This window comes from Agrilus planipennis, unplaced genomic scaffold (genome assembly GCF_000699045.2).
Source record: "Agrilus planipennis isolate EAB-ADULT unplaced genomic scaffold, Apla_2.0 scaffold256, whole genome shotgun sequence".
Classification (NCBI taxonomy): Eukaryota; Metazoa; Arthropoda; class Insecta; order Coleoptera; family Buprestidae; genus Agrilus; species Agrilus planipennis.
The window spans coordinates 329,206-356,470 of NW_020439045.1; the positions used below are offsets into that span (position 1 = coordinate 329,206).

At 37.0% G+C, this 27,265-nt stretch overlaps 1 long non-coding RNA gene across 1 annotated transcript in view; it reads right to left on the reverse strand.

The window, feature by feature from the left end:
• Positions 1 to 6,025, reverse strand: part of LOC108741199 — a 14,251-nt gene extending 8,226 nt beyond the window's left edge. Inside the window, exons 1-3 of the long non-coding RNA XR_001938470.2 lie at positions 5,830 to 6,025; positions 5,648 to 5,745; positions 4,973 to 5,117 (exon numbers count right to left, since the gene is read on the reverse strand). This is a non-coding gene — a long non-coding RNA (uncharacterized LOC108741199). The remainder of the gene's footprint in view (positions 1 to 4,972; positions 5,118 to 5,647; positions 5,746 to 5,829) is intronic.
• Between the last annotated feature and the right edge of the window lie 21,240 nt (positions 6,026 to 27,265).

Sequence of the window (27,265 nt, forward strand, 5' to 3'; positions counted from 1 at the left end):
ATATACTCAATATATTATTAACATGTTAATTAATAAGACTATTATTTTATAACATTCTAACACGATTATAAAAATCAACAGAAATACATATATTACCGCTTTGATGCGATAATTTAATGTAAAAACAAATTAAATTAATAAATAATCATTTACGACGGCTTTAACTTCATTCCCTTATCTCAAATTTAACTTCAAATGTTTTTCTAACGAGAGAAAAGCTTCACTTGTTTAAATTTAAAAAGTTTCGCGCCTACAATCGCAAAGGTTGGCTTTGAAAACGAAAAGTTTAATGCTCGTCTCTGATTGGCCGGACAATAATGCATCTTTCCTGTGTGGCTATTCTTTTAGAAATGTCTTCTCAAAATAAGCTCTTGTAATTTTTGGAAATTTCTTATAGTAAAAGTGTTAAGATTTAAAAACTTTTTATCAAAACGCGTTCTTTTAATGGTCCATTACAGGAGGTACGTATTTTTTTATTTCTCCCCCAAACGATTTTCGTTATTTTTTGAGATAAAGTTTCAATAATGCAACCCACGCCGTGATAAATATTAAAAATGATAAAACTTGTAAATATCATGTTGATACCCAACTAAATTCGTTAGTTTCTGCAAACTTGCATTATTACAAGAAGTTTTTTCATATATTTGTTGGTAGTAGAACGATAATTTAATATTTTGATATCTGGACATCTTCGTAATAGTCCAATACAAATCCAACCAAATTACAAGCACTTGGTTACACAAGCCTTTTATAATTGTCATGTACAACAGGCTTTTAGTGGTTGTTTTAGTTATTTGAAGTTAGAATTTTGTAAAATTACTGTTTTGAACAATAACATAAAGTATGAGAACTTTTGTTATATTTTGTTTCAAATTCACTTGTTTTACCTAAAACAAAAGCATACAAAGCAGTATCATTAACAAGAGAAAGTATTCTAACGTCAAGTATTAAAACAGTTTGCAAAATGGTAATTTGTTTTTCTTTGATACCTATAACACAATCGAAAACCTCACAGAGGTATAAAACTGTTAATTTTTCATTAATTTTCCACTTGCTATCTATAAAATCGATTGCTAAGACATTGTGTATGTTTTTACAGTATTTGAAATGGGAATTAGAGTTTTCAATGCTAAGACTTCTTCATCATAATATCTTCGAGTACCTACACAAACCGACTAGAAGTATTTCATCTGCAGGACCTTCAAAACCTCCTTCAATGCAAAGAAAATAAGATTTTCTTGTATTTTCATCGAGGCTTTCACCAACTTTCATAACTTAATAAGGTACGACTGCTACAGAATTGTTGATTTTTATAATACATGAATCCATTTGTTTTTCTTTTAACTTTACACTTCCTATATGTGTAACTAATGATAACTTTTCATTAATTTTGCACTTGCTATCTTAAAAAATCGATTGCTAAGACGTTTTTGTGTTTTTACAGTATTTGGAGTGAAAATTAAGAGTTTTTGATGCTAAGACTTCTTCAACATAATATCTTCATACCCACACGAATCAACTAGAAGTATTTTATCTACAGGACCTTCAAAACCTCCTTCAATGCAAAGAAAATAGGATTTTCTTGCATTTCTATCGAGGTTTCCATCAACTTTAATAAATTAATAAGGTACGAATTTAACTTTCCTTTAACTTTATACACTGCAACTTCGATAACCCCCCAGATATGTAACAAATGATAATTTCTCATTAATTTTCCACTTGTTACCTTATAAAATCGATTCTACATGGTAAAGAAATTAGGACTTTCTTGCATGTCCATTGATGCCAATGAGGTAAGAATTCTACACAGTTGTTAGTTTTAATAATAAATGAAAAGAAAACCATTTTCTTTTCATTTTACATTTTGCAACTCAATTGTTTTTATAATGTAAAGTGATAAGGACGTTTCAATATGGATACAGGATACGACCAAGTGAAAATATTTACTTGTAAAAATGTTTTCTAAATGTCTCGTAAAGTAGATTTTCAGTCTTTGCTTCACTCATTTGAGGTTAGAGTTTTGTAAAATTGCTCACTTGAACAATAACATCAAAATACGAGAATTTTGTTATATTTTGCTTCAAATTCATTTGTTTTACATAAAACAATGGCATACAGAGCAGTGTCATCAACAAAAGAAGGTATTCTTATGTCAACTGTTAAAATATTTTACAAAATAACTATTTGTTTTCATTTGGTATCCATAATACAGTCGAAAACTTCTCAAAAGCATTAAAATGTCAATTTTTCATCAATTTTAGGTTTTCTATATTATAAAACCGTATCTTACGACATTTTCTTGTTTTTGTATTAATTTGAAGGGAATGAGAGTCCTTAATACTAACATTCCTTCAACATATTACCAATACTCACACAGACGGGTTACAATATAAAGCATATCAACATAAAACAGTAAAACTAAATTATAATTAATTAACTATTTAAGAGCAACTTGCATTCTTAAATTAGTTGCTGTTTTACTTGCAATTTATGTTGGTCTTCCTTTAATGCATTAGAAGGACTAATTAATATTATCTAAATGATGTTACTAGCATTTTAAAATGCAGACATTGAAGAAGTCTTTTACGTTGAGTAAAACGTTTTTCGAATACAAATAAAAATGATTTTTACCTACTCGAATCGAATTCTAAAAAAATTGTTTTCGAAATTAAATTTTAAGTCTTTTGGTGTTTATTCCTTAAAGTTACTCTTATGGGTGAGTTTTGAAACTAGTAAAAAAACGGTGTGCCCCCTAGTGATGAGTTATGATAATATGTAATGGGTTAGTTCATCTCTTTCTACCTGTACTAATAGATTTCATTTTTTCGTGGATTGCGCGAAAAAAAATCAGGATGGACAAGATCATCCGATTATCGATTTTATTTTAGAAGAAAAAACAAAAGAGGTAGAACAGTCTATGGCGTCAATTTTGGCGTTCGTTTCAAATTAGATAAGTAAAAAGTAAACTTATCGTTGCTAGACAAGTACCAAAGTATTTTGAATGTAGTGATTAAACTGATCGGTATAATTAAAAGTGAAATAATACTGCCAAAGGCTACAAAAAGAATACATGTTTGGGTTTGGCAAATGCTTGTACCTACTCGTAGCTATTATATAAAATTGTAAGTTTTTATTTTTATTCTTATTTTCATTTCGTAGTTATTTTTCTTTTTTTTTTTTAATGTTAGCGAATTTAATGTGATTAATAATAAATAATTTTGTATTAATATTCGTCCACTTATTTATAACAATAAATAAAAATTGGTTTAATTATTCCACAGTAGGTTTTTCGCCAAGTCCCAAAGGTATAATAAGTGTTTAAAAATACTAGGTAATAACTTTAGGTTTCCATGGCTGGTGTCGTTGGTACAAGTTGGTTTTCGAGCTGCTTACGACGTCGTCCATTTGCAATCACTTAACGTTTCGAGAGATATGGTGTTCTCTTCTTTAACAGGCCATTTAAAGCAGTTTTAAGTGAAATAAATAGACAACGTGGTAGCCAGCTCGAAAATCAACCTGGTAATGTAATGGTAGCAATATTTATGTTTTTTGTGATAAATATTTAAGCAGGTGTTTCATATTTGTGATAATCGTCGAAAGCATTTACCAAGCCCCTTAAAAAAAAGCAGACACCTAATAAAATACATCAAAAAGTAGTCATTTGCAACTACTTTAATTAATTTTCAACTTCGTTTATTCAAATGTCCAAATTTTCGCGCCAACAATCGCGAAGGTTGGCTTTGAAAACGTAAAGTTTAATGCTCGTCTCTGATTGGCCGGACAATAATGGTCTTTTCAAGTGACGCTACTTTTATAGAATTTGTTTCTCGACATTAGCTCTGCAATTTTTGGAAATTTCTTATAGTAAAAGTGTAAAAATTCAATAACTTTTTATCAAAACGCGTTCTTTTAATGGTCCACTACAGGAGGTATGTATTTTTTTATTTCGCCCCCAAATGATTTTCGTTATTTTTTGAGATAAAGTTTCAATAATGTAATCCACGCCATGATCAATATTAAAATTGTGAAAAACAACGAATATATTATTGAAAACGGACTAATTTCGTTGTTTTATTACAAAACAGCACTTCTGCAAGCTTTTTTTTTTATATATTTGTTGATATTAAACTGAAAACTGAAAATTTTGATACCTAGACATCTTCGTCATGACTTAATACAAATACAACAAAATTCCAGGTTTTCGTTAGTACAAATCTTTTCTAAATGTCTTGTGAAGCAGATTTTGGTTCTCTGTTTTACTGATTTGGAGTTTGAATTTTGTAAAATTACTCATTTGTCTAAGAACATGAAGTACGAGTATTTTTGTTGTATTTTGTCTCAAATTCAGTTGCTTTACATAAAACAAAAGCATACAAAGCAGTATCATCAACAAAAGAAGGTATTCTAGTGTCAACTGTTACAACATTTTACAAATTAACCACTTGTTTTTCTTTGGTACCTGTAATATAATCAAAAACCTCTCAGTCGTATAAAAGATGTAATTTTTCATTTGTTTTCCACTTGTTATCTTACAAAATGGATTCTTAAACATTTTCTATGTCTTTATAGTAATTGGAATGGAAATTAGACTTTTTATATCAGAAAGACTTGTTCAACATAATACCAATACACGCAACACATAGATACACACACACACACACACAAATTGATTTAGAGGTTTTGACCAACAGGATGTTTAAAACCTTTTTCAAGACTTCTGTATTAAGGCCTCCACCCACTTTTAACAAGGTAGGAATTTTACACAATTGTTAATTTTAATAATATCTTTTTTAACTTTATGTATAGCAACTCAGTTGTCTTTATAAATAGAAATACAACCAAACTGGAAATATTCGTTTGTACAAATCATTTCTATTTACAATGCATAACAGACACTCAGTAATTTTTTACTTACAAGTAGTTAGAACATTGTAATAGGACTCCTTTTTATAATAACTTGAAATAGACGTACCTTTGCTATGGTTTTTCCCAAATTCACATGTTTTTCATAAAACAAAAGCATGTGAAGTAGTCAAAATGATAGATTGTCGATGTTCTTCCTTACTATCTTGCTGCTTCAATTCTGAGATGTTTCCCTTGTTTTTGCAGCAATTGGACTGAAAATTACACTTTTTTGAAATATTGGCAATACCTATACAAATTGAGTAGGAGAATGGACTCAAATGATAGAGAATTAAAGCTTTCCCTATTTCGAAAGATGTAGGATCATTTTGCATATTTACCGAGACTTATTCCCTATAGAAGGTAGGTACCTTACAAAAGAATATTACTCTTATAGGCCTCTGTTTATGTAATTATTTCGCTTTGTAACAAACTTCAATGGTTTATGTTTAGTATACAACAAATAAATTTAAATTATTTGTTGTTAATACTTAGTGAATTACAATTATGATAATGAAACAAACTTTGAAAATTTCACCAACATTTAATTAACACTCGATACGTATTTCTCCTTATAGTGCAAAATAACGAGTAACAATTATACAATAATATAAGGCGAAATACGTATACAGTGTTAAATAAATGTTGGTAATATTTTAAAGTTTGTTTCATTATAAAACAAATAAGTTGAATTATAAAGCATAATTCAACTAAATTTTAAATATTGTACCATTGTAATACATACCCTTTGTCTGGAAGGCAGACTCAGACCATCCTGCAGGTAAAATAACCAACTGGTTCCATTGAAAATAGAACATATTTTGATTTGTAAAGATAACTTATCTACAAATTGAAATAATAATATGAAAATACAAAAGAATTTAAATTTCCAATTAAAGAGGCATGAATTGTAATTCAAATGCATACCTTATCGTTGAATATCGATTCTCTCCGCCCTTTAAACGTTAATTTTGAAGACTTTTGTATTTTTATAACATCTAATTTTATCAAATATTACGAAACTAACACACCCAAACAAGAATAATACATAAACAGGAAGGCACAAACATATTAATGATCGAATTAATGATTAGTACAATTCCACTAATAACCTGCCTGCAGCGCACTCTGTGCTACAGAAGCAAACTTTGGAACAGTTCCTTCTTCAATCTTCATAAACTACCTCTTCTGAACCCAAGATGCCTCCATATTCGTTATTAATACACAGGGTGTTTCGGAAGATGTTACAAAAAATACAACTTAAACAAAAACGACAAAAAATGAAATTTTAAATAAATCATTATCGTTACATGTCGATTATTTTCATTTGTTTAATCAAAAACATTTATTGGTAATTATACTATGACTTTTAGTAGACAGCAATTGCTTTAAGCCTCTTTATTACAATACTTGCTTTTTCAACACTACTAATTAGTGGTAGTAAGGTATAATTATTTTAATTATCAGCAAGGAGGTCTTTAAAACGACTAAATGTACTTTTTGTTGTTGTTGACTTGTTATTAACTGGTTCTTTTGTTTCAGATTGAAAAAGTACCATGGTTAATTGTGACAATTAGAAGTTAAATAACATTATCGATATTTTATGATGAGATCAGAAAAGTACTAAAGTAATAAATTGTGTCACTACTGATAAGATATTTCTCGATGTTTCCCCCCTCCCCCCTCCAAGCAACACGGAGAGGATGAGGACCGTGGACATCCAACGCTGGATAGATTAAGGTTTCGGTGAACCCTGTCAGGTCTAGCCGACGCCGAAAAGTAAGTCACTAATGAATTTTGTTTCAAATAGACCTGAGTGGCAAGCTTTTATATATGTATTTGTATTTCTATTTTTGATTTTTATTATTTTGGGGTTAATTTGATTTTTGTGCCCAATAAGGGAAGTTACAAACTGTAACTTGGTGTATTATTGGGCTCCCCTGCTGGTCCATTATCCCATTGTGTTAGGGACCGACGTGTGCAGGTGCTGCGCCTGTGACGTCAAACTTTGATTCTTATTTGGCTTTTATGATTATTAGTTGCTGGTTTAGGTCCATTATAAGGTGCTATATGCATATCTGTTATTGTTTTTTGGTAAGACGATGCTACAAGATGGAGAACATTTAAAATATATACAAGGTGTTTTGTCCTCGCTGTCATCAGGTTGTTGTGTTCCACATACATATATACCGCGTACACACATTTATTTTTTACAGGTTTGTTATGTATTATGTGTGTTTACTTGTCACTCGTTGGGTCTATTTGATATTTTTTTCAGCTAGTGCAACCAGGAAGACGGCGTTGCTCAAGTGTTAAGTGTTAGCGCGCAGGTATAAGGTATTATACCTTCTTCTGGCATAACAGTGGCGTGTTCGCGAATCGGGTTAGAGGGTTTAGAGCTGGCGCGAACTTGAAATGATAAATGCGTATGATAATTTTTAAAGTAAAACTGATTTTTAGAAACTTTAACGAATACTAAAAATTGCGTTTTCGTTCAAATTTAAGATAGATTCCTGACCTTTACTTTTAAATTACATTGTTTTTTTCTAGGGTGGCGGTCAAATAATTGAACAACTTTTTGTTTTTTGTTGCGTTACGGTTTATTCAGTCATCTTCAGACGTTTAAAGTGTTACTGCTTGTACACAAATATTAACTTAATTTTAAACATTCTTACATGTTCAAGTATAGCATACTTTATACTATACTGTATTTTATACTTTATACTATACTGTATATTGTATACTGTGTACAGTAGTTTAACATGAAAAAATGTTAAAATTATGTTAATATCTGTGTACAACCAGTAACACTTTAAAGGTCTGAAGATGGTTGAATAAACCGAAATGTAACAAAAAACATAAAGTTGTTTAATAATTTGACAGTCATCCTGGAAAAAAACAATATAATTTTCATTTAAATTCAACCAATTTTTAATTTTGCCACAACTTTGTTGTTCCTTTTTTAATGATTAATGTGATGATGGGGTATGTAAAGTAATATTAAATTTTGTACAGAAAACAGGAATGTGTTTTAAAACACGTGTTTTATATACTGTTTAAAACACAATCTAAATAAAACATGTCTTAAATTAAAGTGTTTTAAACAGTATTTTAAACTGTGTTTAAAAAAAATTAACATCACACATTAAACATTATTTAAATTCCTTCGCCTAGGGTAAAAGTACTCATTGGTTATAATAATAATTGAAAAAGACGTCTCTTATCTCTATAGGTATTTTCAAAACACAAATAGTTAATGGCGTCAACAGGCCACGATAAAAAAATTGCTAAAACCAGTTTAAAACTTTTAAAACATGTGTTTAAAATAAGTGTATAAAGAATTGTTTAAGACATATAAACACACGTTTAAAAAGTTTTGAACTGTTTGCTTCATACATTTAATAAAAACCAACATTAATACTATCGTCGGCGTATTTGCAAAGAAACATATTTAATATTTAAATAAAATACATGAAAGTTTCAACAATAAAAATATAGTGAAACAACTCTACAATTTTTTCGACCTATTTGGTCATTATCAAGAGTACAGAAAAATGTTACATACAATTGTCGCGTTGTTTTATTATATTATATTATATATGTATATTTTAATAAAAAGTGTTTTTATTTTATTACCCTGCAAACCCCATAATTACCCATCTATTAATTATTTACTTTTGTGTTCGCTTGTAAATTAGCTATTTCATTTTCCCTGTTGCGGTTTAGTCATAGGCGTTCGTCCAATGGGCACACGGGTGCTCACAAATCTCGTTCTCGTTCTCGTCTAACCGCCACTGTTGCCTCATTAATTACAATGTCGTAATGACCACCAACCACACTACACTTTTTATTCCAAATTTTATTCTCAATTTACATTATGTTAATTATCAACTGTCATTTATTCTGATCAACGTGCTCTTTCAAAATTTCATTTTTACCAAATAATGTTGAACTTGTAACTTTTGATTTTTATTACCATCTAAATCACACACCAACACACTCCCAGTAAGTCTTAGACTTATTGAATTTACAATCAAACAGACATATACACACATTTAACATATCTAAACTTAATAATTACCCCCACTTAAGGGTAATGAAGTAAGTACATATGCAATGCAACCTTTTACTAATCTACTTGTGAATTTTTTATAGCATGAACGGTAAGTTAAATTAAAAACTTTCCATCCAATCAAATATCTTTTTAAACGACGATACTAACCTTGTTATCTTTTTTCTTTTTCAGCTCTTCGTGGACCACTGTCCTTGTCTTCACATCATGCGTTCGTTCTTTCTCTTCCCTCTTGGAAGAGAAAATCTACCAATCAACACAATCACACACGATCACACAAATCGTTAAAATCGCGATCAAAGTATTTCTCTTTCCAACTTTCTTACGTTATTGTCTATTTGGGTTGCTTGTTGTTCGCTCAAAATATTAGTTCTCCATCCTCACTCAAATGATAAATGGTTTTGTTGTGGTTCTATTGTCCCAAGTCTCGATTCGTTACAGGTTGGTTCTACAAGGGCAATGGTCTCCTCAGTTCTCTATTAAAATCTACTGGAGGGCACCTTGTGCGGTATATTATAAGCGTTCACATATGATGAAAACTCAGATGAGAAACCCCTTGGATCAGTTCAAAATAGTTGTTTTATTGAAAAGACTTTTTTCCATTAAACAACTGAGAACTAATCCAAGAATTCCTCTCATCCTATTTTTCACCATAAATTAATATAAGATCAACATCATATTGACTTATGATGAAAACTCAGATGAGAAACCCCTTGGATTAGTTCAAAATAGTTGTTTTATTGAAAATACTTTTTTCCATTAAACAACTGAGAACTAATCCAAGAATTCCTCTCATCCTATTTTTCACCATAAATTAATATAAGATCAACATCATATTGACTTATGATGAAAACTCAGATGAGAAACCCCTTGGATTAGTTCAAAATAGTTGTTTTATTGAAAATACTTTTTTCCATTAAACAACTGAGAACTAATCCAAGAATTCCTCTCATCCTATTTTTCACCATAAATTAATATAAGATCAACATCATATTGACTTATGATGAAAACTCAGATGAGAAACCCCTTGGATTAGTTCAAAATAGTTGTTTTATTGAAAATACTTTTTTCCATTAAACAACTGAGAACTAATCCAAGAATTCCTCTCATCCTATTTTTCACCATAAATTAATATAAGATCAACATCATATTGACTTATGATGAAAACTCAGATGAGAAACCCCTTGGATTAGTTCAAAATAGTTGTTTTATTGAAAATACTTTTTTCCATTAAACAACTGAGAACTAATCCAAGAATTCCTCTCATCCTATTTTTCACCATAAATTAATATAAGATCAACATCATATTGACTTATGATGAAAACTCAGATGAGAAACCCCTTGGATTAGTTCAAAATAGTTGTTTTATTAAAAATACTTTTTTCCATTAAACAACTGAGAACTAATCCAAGAGTTTCTCTCTTCGTGAGGGCGCGAAACACGAACGGTAGGCGCGGCGGAAAAAACCGCTCGAAATGAAATATAATAATTATTACAAATATAAACTATAGGCAACGAAGATGATAGCGCGAATAGAGAAGGCTACAAATGAAGAAGCATTCGAAGGAGTAGAAGATCAGAGGACCGTTTTGGAAGTCAATAAGAAATGCACGAACTAGATTGGTGGGATGGCATAGTATTATGATGAGAACATAAAACTATCAAGACGATTAGAATCTCAAGAACATTTAAGAAGTTGGGGAAATCTGGGGATGAATGAAGCGACGTCGTATTTATTCTAAAAGGACTTCAATCAACCACCAGGTGTATTCTGTCAGGTTTCTGGAAGGATGACATCATTTTGAATAGTAATTTCGACACTAACTAAGGTTAAATTAGAAAGACTTCATTTGCTCTCTGGAAATTAAAATTGTATATTTAGGAATTCAAATTAAACGTGTTGAGGGCCGCAAAACAGTAGATGAATTTGCGGGGGTGGTGGAGGGACTCAACCGCCGAGGGAAGGAACTGAAGCAAATGTAGAAATTTTCCTTTCAATTGAGTTTTCCTTATTTTGATTTGCATAATGTAAAGCTGTCAAGATGTTGTCGAGAAACAATTAGCGCAAATCATAACTAGAATTGTACACAGAAGTATAAAAAGGATTTAGAAGAAACAGAGGAACGCGGGAAGTCATTTTAGCTTACAGATAACAGCCACAGAAAAGGGAAAGAGCGCGTACATAGGATTCCTAGACTGGAAGGTGCTTTTCACAATGCTAAGCAGGACAATTATACAAAATAAAAATGTATAAGGAGCTACAGGCTATTATAGTACTTGAGCAAGAACGTAGAGACGTACGTACTAGGCAGGGAGTCAGTCGGAAATTCCGGAAAGCAGCATCCCGAGGGAAGAATTAACAGCACTTCTAGAATTACGTGTAACGAACAATAGTTCCAGCCGAGGAAGAAAATCCAAGTATCTACAATTCAACCACAAGATCCAGTCGAGAGCCGCCATTAGGATATACCAGAGAGTGAGCAACGTCTTGGTAAGGAAGCAAAAATACAAAACTCACGCAAGGATCTGAGTGTGAACGCACTTAACCAAAGAAAAATTAGAAAACCTCTATGTTTTCGAATTCACATGAAACATGTTGAGGACCGCAAAAACAGTAGATGAGTTTGCGGGGGTGGTGGAGGGTCTCAACCGCCGAGGGAAGGATCTGAAGAAAGTGTACTATCAGACGCTTTAGTGCTTAGAAATTTTCCTTCTAATTCAGTTTTATTTATTTTGATTTGATACAAAATAAAAATGTATATGGAGCGGCAGGGTATTACATAACTTGAGCAGCAACGTAGAGATGTAGGTACTAGGCAAGGAGGATGCACACTGTCACCGTTAGTATTTATCGAAGTTGTGATATGCTTCATCAAACACAGGACAACTTTAGGGATGGATACACAAGGGCAAAAGATTTTAGAAGGCGGAAAAAACTTCACGGACTGGATAGCAAGGACACTAGAAGAAGGGGAATCAAAACATCAATTCTGCCTATACGCAAAATTAAAGATGACCAATTAAGGACCCTTTTTGATCCACTACTAATGCTAGGGATTCATCATATACCTTATGAATTTGGCAAGGCCTATATTGGTATGATACTACGCAGCATACAAGAAAGAACGAATCCGAAATACAGAAACTCATTGACATAAAAAGGATAACACGGTCACAAGCCGCATCAGCAACGACCCAGCAACCGCCAAATCACCATTAAGAATGCCGTTAGTGAAGATCGGCGAAACGTCTGCAACATCAAAACTCCATGGACCAGGACAATGTATGAGGGTTGTGAAAGTCTAAAGACTACAGTAAGTCATATGACAGGATCCAGGTCACATGGCTCTGCGGATTTCTTGGTCGGTGGGTCCATTGGCTCAAGAGGAGTTATGAAGACACTCCAGTTCGAACTTGAGATGTCGGGGCTTGCAAATATCTTCTGCTCTTTTTATAAGTGTACGAATGAACTCTACAGTTTAGTGTTCAGTGGGTGGGTGATCCTTGAAGTTGATGACCGTGCTTGTCAGGTCAGGGGTTTTTGTTAGAGTGGACTGGAATTGTCGAAGTTTTTCAAGGCGTGAAAGACCCAAGAGGGTTTTCACAGGCTGAATGACTTTGAAAAGCTCCAACAATTTCAGTCCACTCTGACGCAAGTTCTTGACTCGACATGCACGGCCACCAACCTCGGGGATCATCCGCTTACTAAACACAGACTGTTATGCTCGTCAGAGGAGAAAACTACGCTGTAACACAGACCAATGGGGGAAATCATATCGTACGTGGAACCTGACATCCACACTTCGCCAGAAAATGCTGCTGAAGGAACTGGAACGGAATCAGTGCTCATTCTAACCAAGTCTCGCCCACCCAACAGTAAGCTGTCGAAACATGAAGTTCGTGCCCTTCGAGATCTACGGTGAACAGGGACATCTTTGTTTTTCCGACAGTTAATGGCAACGCGACTGTCATAATGAACACTACAGATTACAAGGCAGTGATCCCTGAACTTTTTGATCAGTACCGTTGCCTGCAAGAGACGAACTCCAGATCTCACACCTATTATCCTTCGAAATCTAATCTATTAAAAGAACAACCACTGTCACTTCGGAAACACAACGAGGTCTATGCAAGGCCGAAGCCTGACTACCTCAGTTATACGGGTTACCAAAAATCCATATAAGCAACGTGCCGTTACGATCGATTATGAGCACGATCGGTTCTCGCACCTACCGTTTGTTCGAACACTTAAGTTCTCTGCTCCAACCCTACATCCGAGGTACACCCTGCTATATCAAAAATTCGATTCACTTCGTTAAGAAGATATTGTCTTCCTCTTTACCAAAGCTCCAGTACAAGAAACCCTAGCACACATTAGCTCTATATTAACTCAATTCATTACGAATCTCTTCTAACATTGCCTGACGACAAGATACTTCCCGTGGGATGAGTGTTTGTATGAACAAATAGATGGAGTTACAATGGAGAGCACAGTTGTCCCTGTTGTGGAGAAGTTAGCTTCACCTAAACCAACTACTTGCTTTAGGTACATGGACGGCTCCTTTTTTGTATTCCATTACGATCAGAAATAACTCGACATGTTCTTACCGCATCTGAATAACGTCCATGGTAATTCTCAGTTTACTATGGAGATCGAAAGGGATCGCCGTCTAGTATTTCTTGACGTATTAGTTGTCTGAGAAGGGGACAATTTAAGGCATCAAATTTTCCGGGAAACTATGCAAACAGACCGATATCTGCACAATGATTATGATCACCAACTACTGCAAAAATTAGGAATCATTCGTACACTTTCAAAAAAGACAATGGTATTTGCGAACCCTAGCAAATCGCATTGGAATCGAAGTACCTTCGTATCTCCGTTTGCGTTATTTGGTACACCGACAATGATATCCTGAGAGCTACGTGACTTGAAGCCCGTTTTTTGACAAAAACAAAAAGCAAACGGTAACCGGCGTTCCCCCCCGCCCTTATGTTAAAGTAGTATCGAATAGAATTGGTCAAATTTTGATGGATGAAAAAGAACATCAAGCAGCAACAACGAGACGTAGGTTTTAGGCAGGGAGGCAAACAAGGATGCACACTGACACCGTTAGTTTTTAGTCTATCGAAGGCGCGATAACCATCACCAAAAACAAGACATCATGAAGTTGTTGAGAATCTCAAGAACGCTTATAAAGTTGGAAAAATTTGTGGATGGCCGAAGTGTCGTTCTACTTATTCCAAAAGGACGTCCATGACTTTTCAGCTGTATTCTGTCAGTATTCAAGAACGATGACATCTTTCTAAATAGTAATTTGAACTATAACAAAGGTTAAATTAGAAAGACTATTAATCCTATGGAAGTCAAAACCGTATAATTAGGAATTCACATTAAACATGTTGAGGACCGCCAAATAGTCGATAAATTTGCGGGGCCTAGGGAAGGATCTGAAGCAAATGTACGATCAGACGTATTAGTGCTTAGAAAATTTACTTCTAATTGGATCCACCATATATAAGGATTTATGCGTAAGGAGCATTAGCATTTAGCATCACAGCACCTTCACCAGCAAAGGAATACAGGAATGCAAACGACCGTCAGATTTATTCGTAAGGAGCAACAGCATTACAGGACATTCACCAGAAGAGGAATACAGGAACGCAAAGGACCGTCAGATCAAGAAACAGGATAAGGATTTATTCCCAAGGAGCAACAGCATTACAGGACTTTCACAAGAAGAGGAATGCAGGAACGCAAAGGACCGTCAAATCAAGAAACAAGATAAGGATTTATTCCCAAGGAGCAACAGAATTTCAGGACTTTCACCAGAAGAGGAATACAAGAACGCAAACGACCGTANGGATAGGAAAGAGTGTTGGTACGTGTCCCACCAGTTTTGGTACCGACGGTGACATAGTATTATGATGAGAACATAAAAACTATTAAGACAATCAGAATCTCAAGAACATTTAAGAAGTTGGGGAAATCTGGGGATGACTGAAGCGACGTCGTATTTACTCCAAAAGGACGTCAATCAACTACCAGGTGTATTCTGTCAGTTTTCAGGAAGGATGACATCATTTTGAAGAGTAATTTCGACACTAACTAAGGTTAAATTAGAAAGACTCCATTTGCTCTTTGAAAAGTAAAATTGTATATTTAGGAATTCAAATTAAACATGTTGAGGGCCGCAAAAGAGTAGATGAATTTGCGGGGGTGGTGGAGGGTCTCAACAGCCGAGGAAACGATCTGAAGCAAATGCAGAAATTTTGCTTTTAATTGAGTTTTCCCTATTTTGATTTGCATAATGTAAAGCTATCATGATGTTGTCGAGAAACAATTAGCGCAAATCATAACTAGAATTGAGCACAGAAGTATAAAAAGGATTTAGAAGAAACAAAGGAATGCGGGAGGTCATTTTAGCTTACAGATAACAGCCACAGAAAAGGAAAAGAGCGCGTACATAGGATTCCTAGACTGGAAGGTGCTTTTCACAATGGTAAGCAGGACAATTATACAAAATAGAAATGTATAAGGAGCTACAGGCTATTATAGTACTTAAGCAAGAGTCAGCAACGCCTTAGTAAGGGAGCAAAAATTAGAAAAGCTCTATTAATTATCTGGAAATTAAAAGTGTATATTTTCGAATTCACATTCAACATGTTGAGGACCGCAAAACAGTAGATGAATTTGCGGGGGTGGTGGAGGGTCTCAACCGCCGAGGGAAGGATCTGAAGAAAGTGTACTATCAGACGCTTTAATGCTTAGATATTTTCCTTTTAATTCAGTTTTATTTATTTTGATTTACATGATGTAAAACTTTCAAGACGTTGTTGAGAAACAATTAGCGTAAATCATAACTAGAATCGTACAGAGAAGGATAAAAAGGGTTTAGAAGAAATAGAGGAACAAAGGAGGAAACTATAGAAAAAGGGAAGGGTTCGTACATAGGATTCTTAGAATGAAAAATGCTTTTCATGATGTTAAACAGGACAAATATACAAATAAAAATGTATAAGGAGCGGCAGGGTATTACTAACTTGAGCAGCAACGTAGAGATGTACGTACTAGGCAGGGAGGATGCACACTGACACCGTTAGTATTTATCGAAGGTGCGATATGCTTCATCAAAAACAGAACAACTTTAGGGATAGATACACAAGGGCAAAAGATTTTAGAAGGCGGAAAAAACATCACGGACTGGATAGCAAAGACACTAGAAGAAGGGGAATCAAAACATCAATTCTGCCTATACGCAAAATTAAAGATGAACTAGGACCAATTAAGGACCCGTTTTGATCCACTGCTAACGCTAGGGATTTATCATATACCTTATGAATTTGGCAAGGCCTATATTGGTATGATACTACGCAGCATACAAGGAAGAACGAATGCGAAATACAGAAACTCATTGACACAAAGAGGATAACACGGTCACAAGCCGCATCAGCAACGACCCAGCAACCGCCAAATCACCATTAAGAATGCCGTTAGTGAAGATCGGCGAAACGTCTGCAACATCAAAACTCCATGGACCAGGACAGAACAGCAACATGAATGTATGAGGGTTGTCAAAGTCTAAAGACTACAGTAAGTCATATGACAGGATACAGGTCACATGGCTCTGCGGATTTTTTAGTCGGTGGGTCCATTGGCTCAAGAGGAGTTATGAATACACTCCAGTTCGAACTTGAAATGTCGGGGCTTGCAAATATCTTCTGCTTTTTTATAAGTGTACGAAAGAACTCTGATTTTCGCGGTTATCGGCGATTAAGTCCTTGTGCAGATACCGGTCTGTGTGGGTAGGTATTCAGGGAACTTAATGTCTTAATTTGTACCTTTCTCTGATAACTAATTAGTCGAGGAAGACCAGATGATGATCCTAACAGTTTCCATAATGTACTGAACATTAGCTTGGATGATATTCAGATGTCGTAAGAAGATGTGAAGTTGTATCCGATCGTCACTGCGTACTGTAAACGTGTCATAGACGTACCAAAACCAAGTAATTGGTTTAGATGGGGCTGAGGCAACTCCATTTCGTTGTCCATAGAAATACCTGTCCCATTCGAAGTAACTGGTTATCAGTCAGTGTTGGAATAGATTCGTGATGTCTCAAGTGAATAGACAGTTTATGTGCGGTAAAGTTTCTTGTAATGCAACTTTGATAAAGAGGGAGGCAACATCGACGCTAACTAGCAGGTCTTATCGCATATCTTTGTGTTTTTCAACGGAACAAGTGGAATTTTTGATAAAGGGGAGTGTTCTTCGGATGCACGCTTGGAAGAGCGAAGTTAATTATTTGGACATATGGTAGTTAGGAGTACCGATGACGCTCACAATCGCTCGTAGAGGCTCGTCGTTTTCATGAATTCCTGGTAGTAAGTGTATCCGAGCTTGGTCTGGCTTCGCTTTTGCATAGGTCACGTTGTACTTCCGAGGTAATAGTGGATGTTTTTATTGATTGGTTGGTTTTTCGGAAGATAATATGTGCAGGATGTCGAGTTCGTTTCTTGATGGCGACGGGATAGATAAATTAGTTGAGAGATTTCTGCCTTGTAATATGCAGAGTTCATGATGACAGTCGCGTTGCCATTAGCTATCGGAAGAACAAAGATATCCTTCTTCATCCGTAGATATCGAAGGGTACGAAATTCAAGTTTCGACAGATTACTCTTGTGTAGGCGAGCCTTAGTTAGAATGTGGACTGATTCCGTTCTGATTTTTTTCAGCAGTCATTTCTGGTAAAGTGCAGATGGCAGATTCCACGAACGATACATGCATTTCCTGCATTGGTATAAAGGCTGGCGTTACACCGCAGTTTTTTTTTCCTTTTGCGAGCACTACAGTTTAGTGTTCAGTGGGTGGGTGATCCTTGAAGTTGATGACCGTGCTTGTCAGGTCAGGGGCTTTTGTTAGAGTGGACTAGAATTGTCGAAGTTTTTCAAGGCGTGAAAGACCCAAGAGGGTTTTCACAGGTTGAATGACTTTGAAAAGCTCCAATAATCCCAGTCCACTCTGACGCAAGTCCTTGACTCGACATGCACAGCCACCAACCTCGGGGATCATCCGCTTACTAAACACAGACTGTTATGCTCGTCAGAGGAGAAAACTACGCTGTAATGCAGACCAATGGGGGAAATCATATCGTACGTGGAACCTGACATCCACACTTCGCCAGAAAATGCTGCTGAAGGAGCTGGAACGGAATCAATGCGCATTCTAACCAAGTCTCGTCCGCCCAACAGTAAGCTGTCGAAACATGAAGTTCGTGCCCTTCGAGATCTACGGTGAACAGGGACATCTTTGTTTTTCCGACAGTTAATGGCAACGCGACTGTCATAATGAACACTACAGATTACAAGGCAGTGATCCCTGAACTTTTTGATCAGTACCGTCGCCTGCAAGAGACGAACTCCAGATCTCACACCTATTATCCTTCGAAATCCAATCAATTAACAGAACAATCACTGTTACTTCGGAAACACAACGAGGTCTATGCAAGGCCGAATCCTGACTACCTCAGTTATACGGGTTACCAAAAATCCATATAAGCAACGTGCCGTTACGATCGATTATGAGCACGATCGGTTCTCGCACCTACCATTTGTCCAAACACTTAAGTTCTCTGCTCCAACCCTACATCCGAGGTACACCCTGCTATATCAAAAATTCGATTCACTTCGTTAAGAAGATGTTGTCTTCCTCTTAACCAAAGCTCCAGTACAAGAAACCTTAGCACATATTAGCTGTATATTAATTCAATTCATCACGAATCTCTTCTTACATTGCCTGACGACAAGATACTTCCCGTGGGATGAGTGTTTGTATGAACAAATAGATGGAGTTGCAATGGAGAGCACAGTTGTCCCTGTTGTGGAGAAGTTAGCTTCACCTTAACCAACTACTTGCTTTAGGTACATGGACGGCTACTTTTTTGTATTCCATTACGATCAGAAATAACTCGACATGTTCTTACCGCAGCTGAATAACGTCCATGGTAATTCTCAGTTACTATGGAGATCGAAAGGGATCGCCGTCTAGTATTTTTTGACGTATTAGTTGTCTGAGAAGGGGACAAATTAAGGCATCAATATTTCCGGGAAACTATCCAAACAGACCGATATCTGTACAATGATTATGATCACCAACTACTGTAAAAATTAGGAATCATCCGTACACTTTCAAAAGAGTCAATGGTACGCTTAAGAAGTTGGAAAATATTGTGGATGGCCGAAGTGTCGTTCTACTTATTCCAAAAGGACGTCCATGACTTTTCAGCAGTATTCTGTCACTTTTCAAGAACGATGAGACCATTCAAAATAGTAATTTGGACTCTAACGAAGGTTAAATTAGAAAGATTATATTAGTCCTCTGGAAATCAAAACCCTATAATTAGGAATTCACATTAAACATGTTGAGGACCGCCAAATAGTAGATAAATTTGCGGGGCCTAGGGAAGGATCTGAAGCAAATTTACGAACAGACGTATTAGTGCTTAGAAAATTTCCTTCTAATTGGATCCACCATATATAAGGATTTATACGTAAGCAGCAATAGCATGACAGCACCTTCACCAGAAAAGGAATACAGGAATGCAAACGACCGTCAAATTGAGACGCAGGATAAGGATTAATTCGTAAGGAGCAACAGCATTACAAGACATTCACCAGAAGAGGAATACAAGAAAGCAAAGGACCGCTAGATCGAGGAGCAAGATAAGGATTTATTCGTAAGGAGCAACAGCATTACAGGACATTCACCAGAAGAGGAATACAGGAACGCAAAGGTCCGTCAGATCGAGAAGCAAGATAAGAATTTATTCGTAAGCAGCAACAGCATTGCAGTACTTTCACCAGAAGAGGAATACAAGAACGCAAAGGACCTCGAGATCGAGAAGCAAGATAAGGATTTATTCGTAAGGAGCAAGAGCATTGCAGGACTTTTACAGGAAGAGGAATACAAGAACGCAAAGGACCTCGAGATCGAGAAGCAAGATAAGGATTTAGTCGTAAGGAGCAACAGCATTACAGGACTTTCACCAAAAGAGGTATACATGAACGAAAAGGACCTCGAGATCGAGAAGTAACATAAGGATTTATTCGTAAGGAGCAACAGCATTGCAGGACTTTCACCAAAAGAGGAATACAAGAACGCAAAGGACCGCCAGATCGACAAGCAAGATAAGGATTTAGTCGTAAGAAGCAACAGCATTACAGGACTTTCACCAGAAGAGGAATACAAGAACGCAAAGGACCGTCAGATCGAGAAGCAAGATAAGAATTTATTCGCAAGGAGTAATAGCGTTACAGGACTTTCACCAGAAGAGGAATACAGGAACGCAAAGGACCGTCAGATCAAGAAGGAAGATAAGGATTTATTCGTAAGGAGTAATATCATTACAGGACTTTCACCGGAGGAGGAATACAAGAACGCAAAGGACCGTCAGATCAAGAAACAAGATAAGGATTTACTCGTAAGGAGCACAGCATTACAGGACTTTCACCGGAGGAGGAATACAAGAACGCAAANAGAGTCAGCAACGCCTTAGTAAGGGAGCAAAAATTAGAAAAGCTCTATTAATTATCTGGAAATTAAAAGTGTATATTTTCGAATTCACATTAAACATGTTGAGGACCGCAAAACAGTAGATGAATTTGCGGGGGTGGTGGAGGGTCTCAACCGCCGAGGGAAGGATCTGAAGAAAGTGTACTATCAGACGCTTTAATGCTTAGATATTTTCCTTTTAATTCAGTTTTATTTATTTTGATTTACATGATGTAAAACTTTCAAGACGTTGTTGAGAAACAATTAGCGTAAATCATAACTAGAATCGTACAGAGAAGGATAAAAAGGGTTTAGAAGAAATAGAGGAACAAAGGAGGAAACTATAGAAAAAGGGAAGGGTTCGTACATAGGATTCTTAGAATGAAAAATGCTTTTCATGATGTTAAACAGGACAAATATACAAATAAAAATGTATAAGGAGCGGCAGGGTATTACTAACTTGAGCAGCAACGTAGAGATGTACGTACTAGGCAGGGAGGATGCACACTGACACCGTTAGTATTTATCGAAGGTGCGATATGCTTCATCAAAAACAGAACAACTTTAGGGATAGATACACAAGGGCAAAAGATTTTAGAAGGCGGAAAAAACATCACGGACTGGATAGCAAAGACACTAGAAGAAGGGGAATCAAAACATCAATTCTGCCTATACGCAAAATTAAAGATGAACTAGGACCAATTAAGGACCCGTTTTGATCCACTGCTAACGCTAGGGATTTATCATATACCTTATGAATTTGGCAAGGCCTATATTGGTATGATACTACGCAGCATACAAGGAAGAACGAATGCGAAATACAGAAACTCATTGACACAAAGAGGATAACACGGTCACAAGCCGCATCAGCAACGACCCAGCAACCGCCAAATCACCATTAAGAATGCCGTTAGTGAAGATCGGCGAAACGTCTGCAACATCAAAACTCCATGGACCAGGACAGAACAGCAACATGAATGTATGAGGGTTGTCAAAGTCTAAAGACTACAGTAAGTCATATGACAGGATACAGGTCACATGGCTCTGCGGATTTTTTAGTCGGTGGGTCCATTGGCTCAAGAGGAGTTATGAATACACTCCAGTTCGAACTTGAAATGTCGGGGCTTGCAAATATCTTCTGCTTTTTTATAAGTGTACGAAAGAACTCTGATTTTCGCGGTTATCGGCGATTAAGTCCTTGTGCAGATACCGGTCTGTGTGGGTAGGTATTCAGGGAACTTAATGTCTTAATTTGTACCTTTCTCTGATAACTAATTAGTCGAGGAAGACCAGATGATGATCCTAACAGTTTCCATAATGTACTGAACATTAGCTTGGATGATATTCAGATGTCGTAAGAAGATGTGAAGTTGTATCCGATCGTCACTGCGTACTGTAAACGTGTCATAGACGTACCAAAACCAAGTAATTGGTTTAGATGGGGCTGAGGCAACTCCATTTCGTTGTCCATAGAAATACCTGTCCCATTCGAAGTAACTGGTTATCAGTCAGTGTTGGAATAGATTCGTGATGTCTCAAGTGAATAGACAGTTTATGTGCGGTAAAGTTTCTTGTAATGCAACTTTGATAAAGAGGGAGGCAACATCGACGCTAACTAGCAGGTCTTATCGCATATCTTTGTGTTTTTCAACGGAACAAGTGGAATTTTTGATAAAGGGGAGTGTTCTTCGGATGCACGCTTGGAAGAGCGAAGTTAATTATTTGGACATATGGTAGTTAGGAGTACCGATGACGCTCACAATCGCTCGTAGAGGCTCGTCGTTTTCATGAATTCCTGGTAGTAAGTGTATCCGAGCTTGGTCTGGCTTCGCTTTTGCATAGGTCACGTTGTACTTCCGAGGTAATAGTGGATGTTTTTATTGATTGGTTGGTTTTTCGGATGATAATTTGTGCAGGATGTCGAGTTCGTTTCTTGATGGCGACGGGATAGATAAATTAGTTGAGAGATTTCTGCCTTGTAATATGCAGAGTTCATGATGACAGTCGCGTTGCCATTAGCTATCGGAAGAACAAAGATATCCTTCTTCATCCGTAGATATCGAAGGGTACGAAATTCAAGTTTCGACAGATTACTCTTGTGTAGGCGAGCCTTAGTTAGAATGTGGACTGATTCCGTTCTGATTTTTTTCAGCAGTCATTTCTGGTAAAGTGCAGATGGCAGATTCCACGAACGATACATGCATTTCCTGCATTGGTATAAAGGCTGGCGTTACACCGCAGTTTTTTTTTCCTTTTGCGAGCACTACAGTTTAGTGTTCAGTGGGTGGGTGATCCTTGAAGTTGATGACCGTGCTTGTCAGGTCAGGGGCTTTTGTTAGAGTGGACTAGAATTGTCGAAGTTTTTCAAGGCGTGAAAGACCCAAGAGGGTTTTCACAGGTTGAATGACTTTGAAAAGCTCCAATAATCCCAGTCCACTCTGACGCAAGTCCTTGACTCGACATGCACAGCCACCAACCTCGGGGATCATCCGCTTACTAAACACAGACTGTTATGCTCGTCAGAGGAGAAAACTACGCTGTAATGCAGACCAATGGGGGAAATCATATCGTACGTGGAACCTGACATCCACACTTCGCCAGAAAATGCTGCTGAAGGAGCTGGAACGGAATCAATGCGCATTCTAACCAAGTCTCGTCCGCCCAACAGTAAGCTGTCGAAACATGAAGTTCGTGCCCTTCGAGATCTACGGTGAACAGGGACATCTTTGTTTTTCCGACAGTTAATGGCAACGCGACTGTCATAATGAACACTACAGATTACAAGGCAGTGATCCCTGAACTTTTTGATCAGTACCGTCGCCTGCAAGAGACGAACTCCAGATCTCACACCTATTATCCTTCGAAATCCAATCAATTAACAGAACAATCACTGTTACTTCGGAAACACAACGAGGTCTATGCAAGGCCGAATCCTGACTACCTCAGTTATACGGGTTATCAAAAATCCATATAAGCAACGTGCCGTTACGATCGATTATGAGCACGATCGGTTCTCACACCTTCCGTTTGTTTGAACATTTAAGTTCTCTGCTCCAACCCTACATCCGAGGCACACCCTGCTATATCAAAAATTCGATTCATTTCGTTAAAAAGATGTCTCCCTGTTTACCAAAGCTCCAGTACAAGAAACCCTAGCACACATTAGCTGTATATTAACTCAATTCATCACGAATCTCTTCTTACATTGCCTGAGGACAAGATACTTCTAGTGGGATGAGTGTTTGTATGAACAAATAGATGGAGTTGCAATGGAGAGCACAGTTGTCCCTGTTGTGGAGAAGTTAGCTTCACCTAAACCAACTACTTGCTTTAGGTACATGGACGGCTCCTTTTTTGTATTCCATTACGATCAGAAATAACTCGACATGTTCTTACCGCATCTGAATAACGTCCATGGTAATTTTCTGTTTACTATGGAGATCGAAAGGGATCGCCGTCTAGTATTTCTTGACGTATTAGTTGTCTGAGAAGGGGACAATTTAAGGCATCAAATTTTCCGGGAAACTATCCAAACAGACCGATATCTGTACAATGATTATGATCACCAACTACTGTAAAAATTAGGAATCATCCGTACACTTTCAAAAGAGTCAATGGTACGCTTAAGAAGTTGGAAAATATTGTGGATGGCCGAAGTGTCGTTCTACTTATTCCAAAAGGACGTCCATGACTTTTCAGCAGTATTCTGTCACTTTTCAAGAACGATGAGACCATTCAAAATAGTAATTTGGACTCTAACGAAGGTTAAATTAGAAAGATTATATTAGTCCTCTGGAAATCAAAACCCTATAATTAGGAATTCACATTAAACATGTTGAGGACCGCCAAATAGTAGATAAATTTGCGGGGCCTAGGGAAGGATCTGAAGCAAATTTACGAACAGACGTATTAGTGCTTAGAAAATTTCCTTCTAATTGGATCCACCATATATAAGGATTTATACGTAAGCAGCAATAGCATGACAGCACCTTCACCAGAAAAGGAATACAGGAATGCAAACGACCGTCAAATTGAGACGCAGGATAAGGATTAATTCGTAAGGAGCAACAGCATTACAAGACATTCACCAGAAGAGGAATACAAGAAAGCAAAGGACCGCTAGATCGAGGAGCAAGATAAGGATTTATTCGTAAGGAGCAACAGCATTACAGGACATTCACCAGAAGAGGAATACAGGAACGCAAAGGTCCGTCAGATCGAGAAGCAAGATAAGAATTTATTCGTAAGCAGCAACAGCATTGCAGTACTTTCACCAGAAGAGGAATACAAGAACGCAAAGGACCTCGAGATCGAGAAGCAAGATAAGGATTTATTCGTAAGGAGCAAGAGCATTGCAGGACTTTCACCAGAAGAGGAATACAAGAACGCAAAGGACCTCGAGATCGAGAAGCAAGATAAGGATTTATTCGTAAGGAGCAAGAGCATTGCAGGACTTTCACCAGAAGAGGAATACAAGAACGCAAAGGACCTCGAGATCGAGAAGCAAGATAAGGATTTATTCGTAAGGAGCAAGAGCATTGCAGGACTTTTACAGGAAGAGGAATACAAGAACGCAAAGGACCTCGAGATCGAGAAGCAAGATAAGGATTTAGTCGTAAGGAGCAACAGCATTACAGGACTTTCACCAAAAGAGGTATACATGAACGAAAAGGACCTCGAGATCGAGAAGTAACATAAGGATTTATTCGTAAGGAGCAACAGCATTGCAGGACTTTCACCAAAAGAGGAATACAAGAACGCAAAGGACCGCCAGATCGACAAGCAAGATAAGGATTTAGTCGTAAGAAGCAACAGCATTACAGGACTTTCACCAGAAGAGGAATACAAGAACGCAAAGGACCGTCAGATCGAGAAGCAAGATAAGAATTTATTCGCAAGGAGTAATAGCGTTACAGGACTTTCACCAGAAGAGGAATACAAGAACGCAAAGGACCGCCAGATCGACAAGCAAGATAAGGATTTATTTGTAAGGAGCAACAGCATTACAGGACTTTCACCAGAAGAGGAATACAAGAACGCAAAGGACCGCCAGATCGACAAGCAAGATAAGGATTTATTTGTAAGGAGCAACAGCATTACAGGACTTTCACCAGAAGAGGAATACAAGAACGCAAAGGACCGCCAGATCGACAAGCAAGATAAGGATTTATTTGTAAGGAGCAACAGCATTACAGGACTTTCACCAGAAGAGGAATACAAGAACGCAAAGGACCGCCAGATCGACAAGCAAGATAAGGATTTATTTGTAAGGAGCAACAGCATTACAGGACTTTCACCAGAAGAGGAATACAAGAACGCAAAGGACCGCCAGATCGACAAGCAAGATAAGGATTTATTTGTAAGGAGCAACAGCATTACAGGACTTTCACCAGAAGAGGAATACAAGAACGCAAAGGACCGCCAGATCGACAAGCAAGATAAGGATTTATTTGTAAGGAGCAACAGCATTACAGGACTTTCACCAGAAGAGGAATACAAGAACGCAAAGGACCGCCAGATCGACAAGCAAGATAAGGATTTATTTGTAAGGAGCAACAGCATTACAGGACTTTCACCAGAAGAGGAATACAAGAACGCAAAGGACCGCCAGATCGACAAGCAAGATAAGGATTTATTTGTAAGGAGCAACAGCATTACAGGACTTTCACCAGAAGAGGAATACAAGAACGCAAAGGACCGCCAGATCGACAAGCAAGATAAGGATTTATTTGTAAGGAGCAACAGCATTACAGGACTTTCACCAGAAGAGGAATACAAGAACGCAAAGGACCGCCAGATCGACAAGCAAGATAAGGATTTATTCGTAAGGAGCAACAGCATTACAGGACTTTCACCGGAGGAGGAATAGAAGATTGCAAGGGACCGTCAGATCAAGAAGGAAGATAAAGATTTATACATAAGGAGCAACAGCATTGCAGGACTTTTACCATAAGAGGAATACAAGAACGCAAAGGATAGTCAGATCAAGAAGCAAAAGGAGGATTTATTTGTAAGGAGCAACAGCATTAGAGGACATTCACCTGAAGAGGAATACAGGAACGCAAGGGACCGTCAGATCGAGAAGCAAGATGAGGATTTATTCGTAAGGAGCGACAGCATTACAGGACATTCACCAGAAGAGGAATACAAGAACGCAAAGGACCGCCAGATGGAGAAGCAAGATGAGGATTTATTCGTAAGGAGCGACAGCATAACAAGACATTCACCAGAAGAGGAATACAAAAACGCAAAGGACCGCCAGATCGAGAAGCAAGATAAGGATTTATTCGTAAGGAGCGACAGCATTACAGGACATTCACCAAAAGAGAAATACAAGAACGTAAAGGACCTCGAAATCGAGAAGCATGATAAGGATTTATTCGTAAGGAGCAACAGCATTACAGGACATTCACCAGAAGAAGAATACAAGAACGCAAAGGACCGCCAGATCGAGAAGCAAGATAAGGATTTATTCGCAAGGAGCGACAGCATTACAGGACATTCACCAGAAGAGGAATACAAAAACGCAAAGGACCGCCAGATCGACAAGCAAGATAAGGATTTATTTGTAAGGAGCAACAGCATTACAGGACTTTCACCAAAAGAGGAATACAAGAACGCAAAGGACCGCCAGATCGACAAGCAAGATAAGGATTTATTTGTAAGGAGCAACAGCATTACAGGACTTTCACCAAAAGAGAAATACAAGAACGCAAAGGACCGTGAGATCAAGAAGCAGG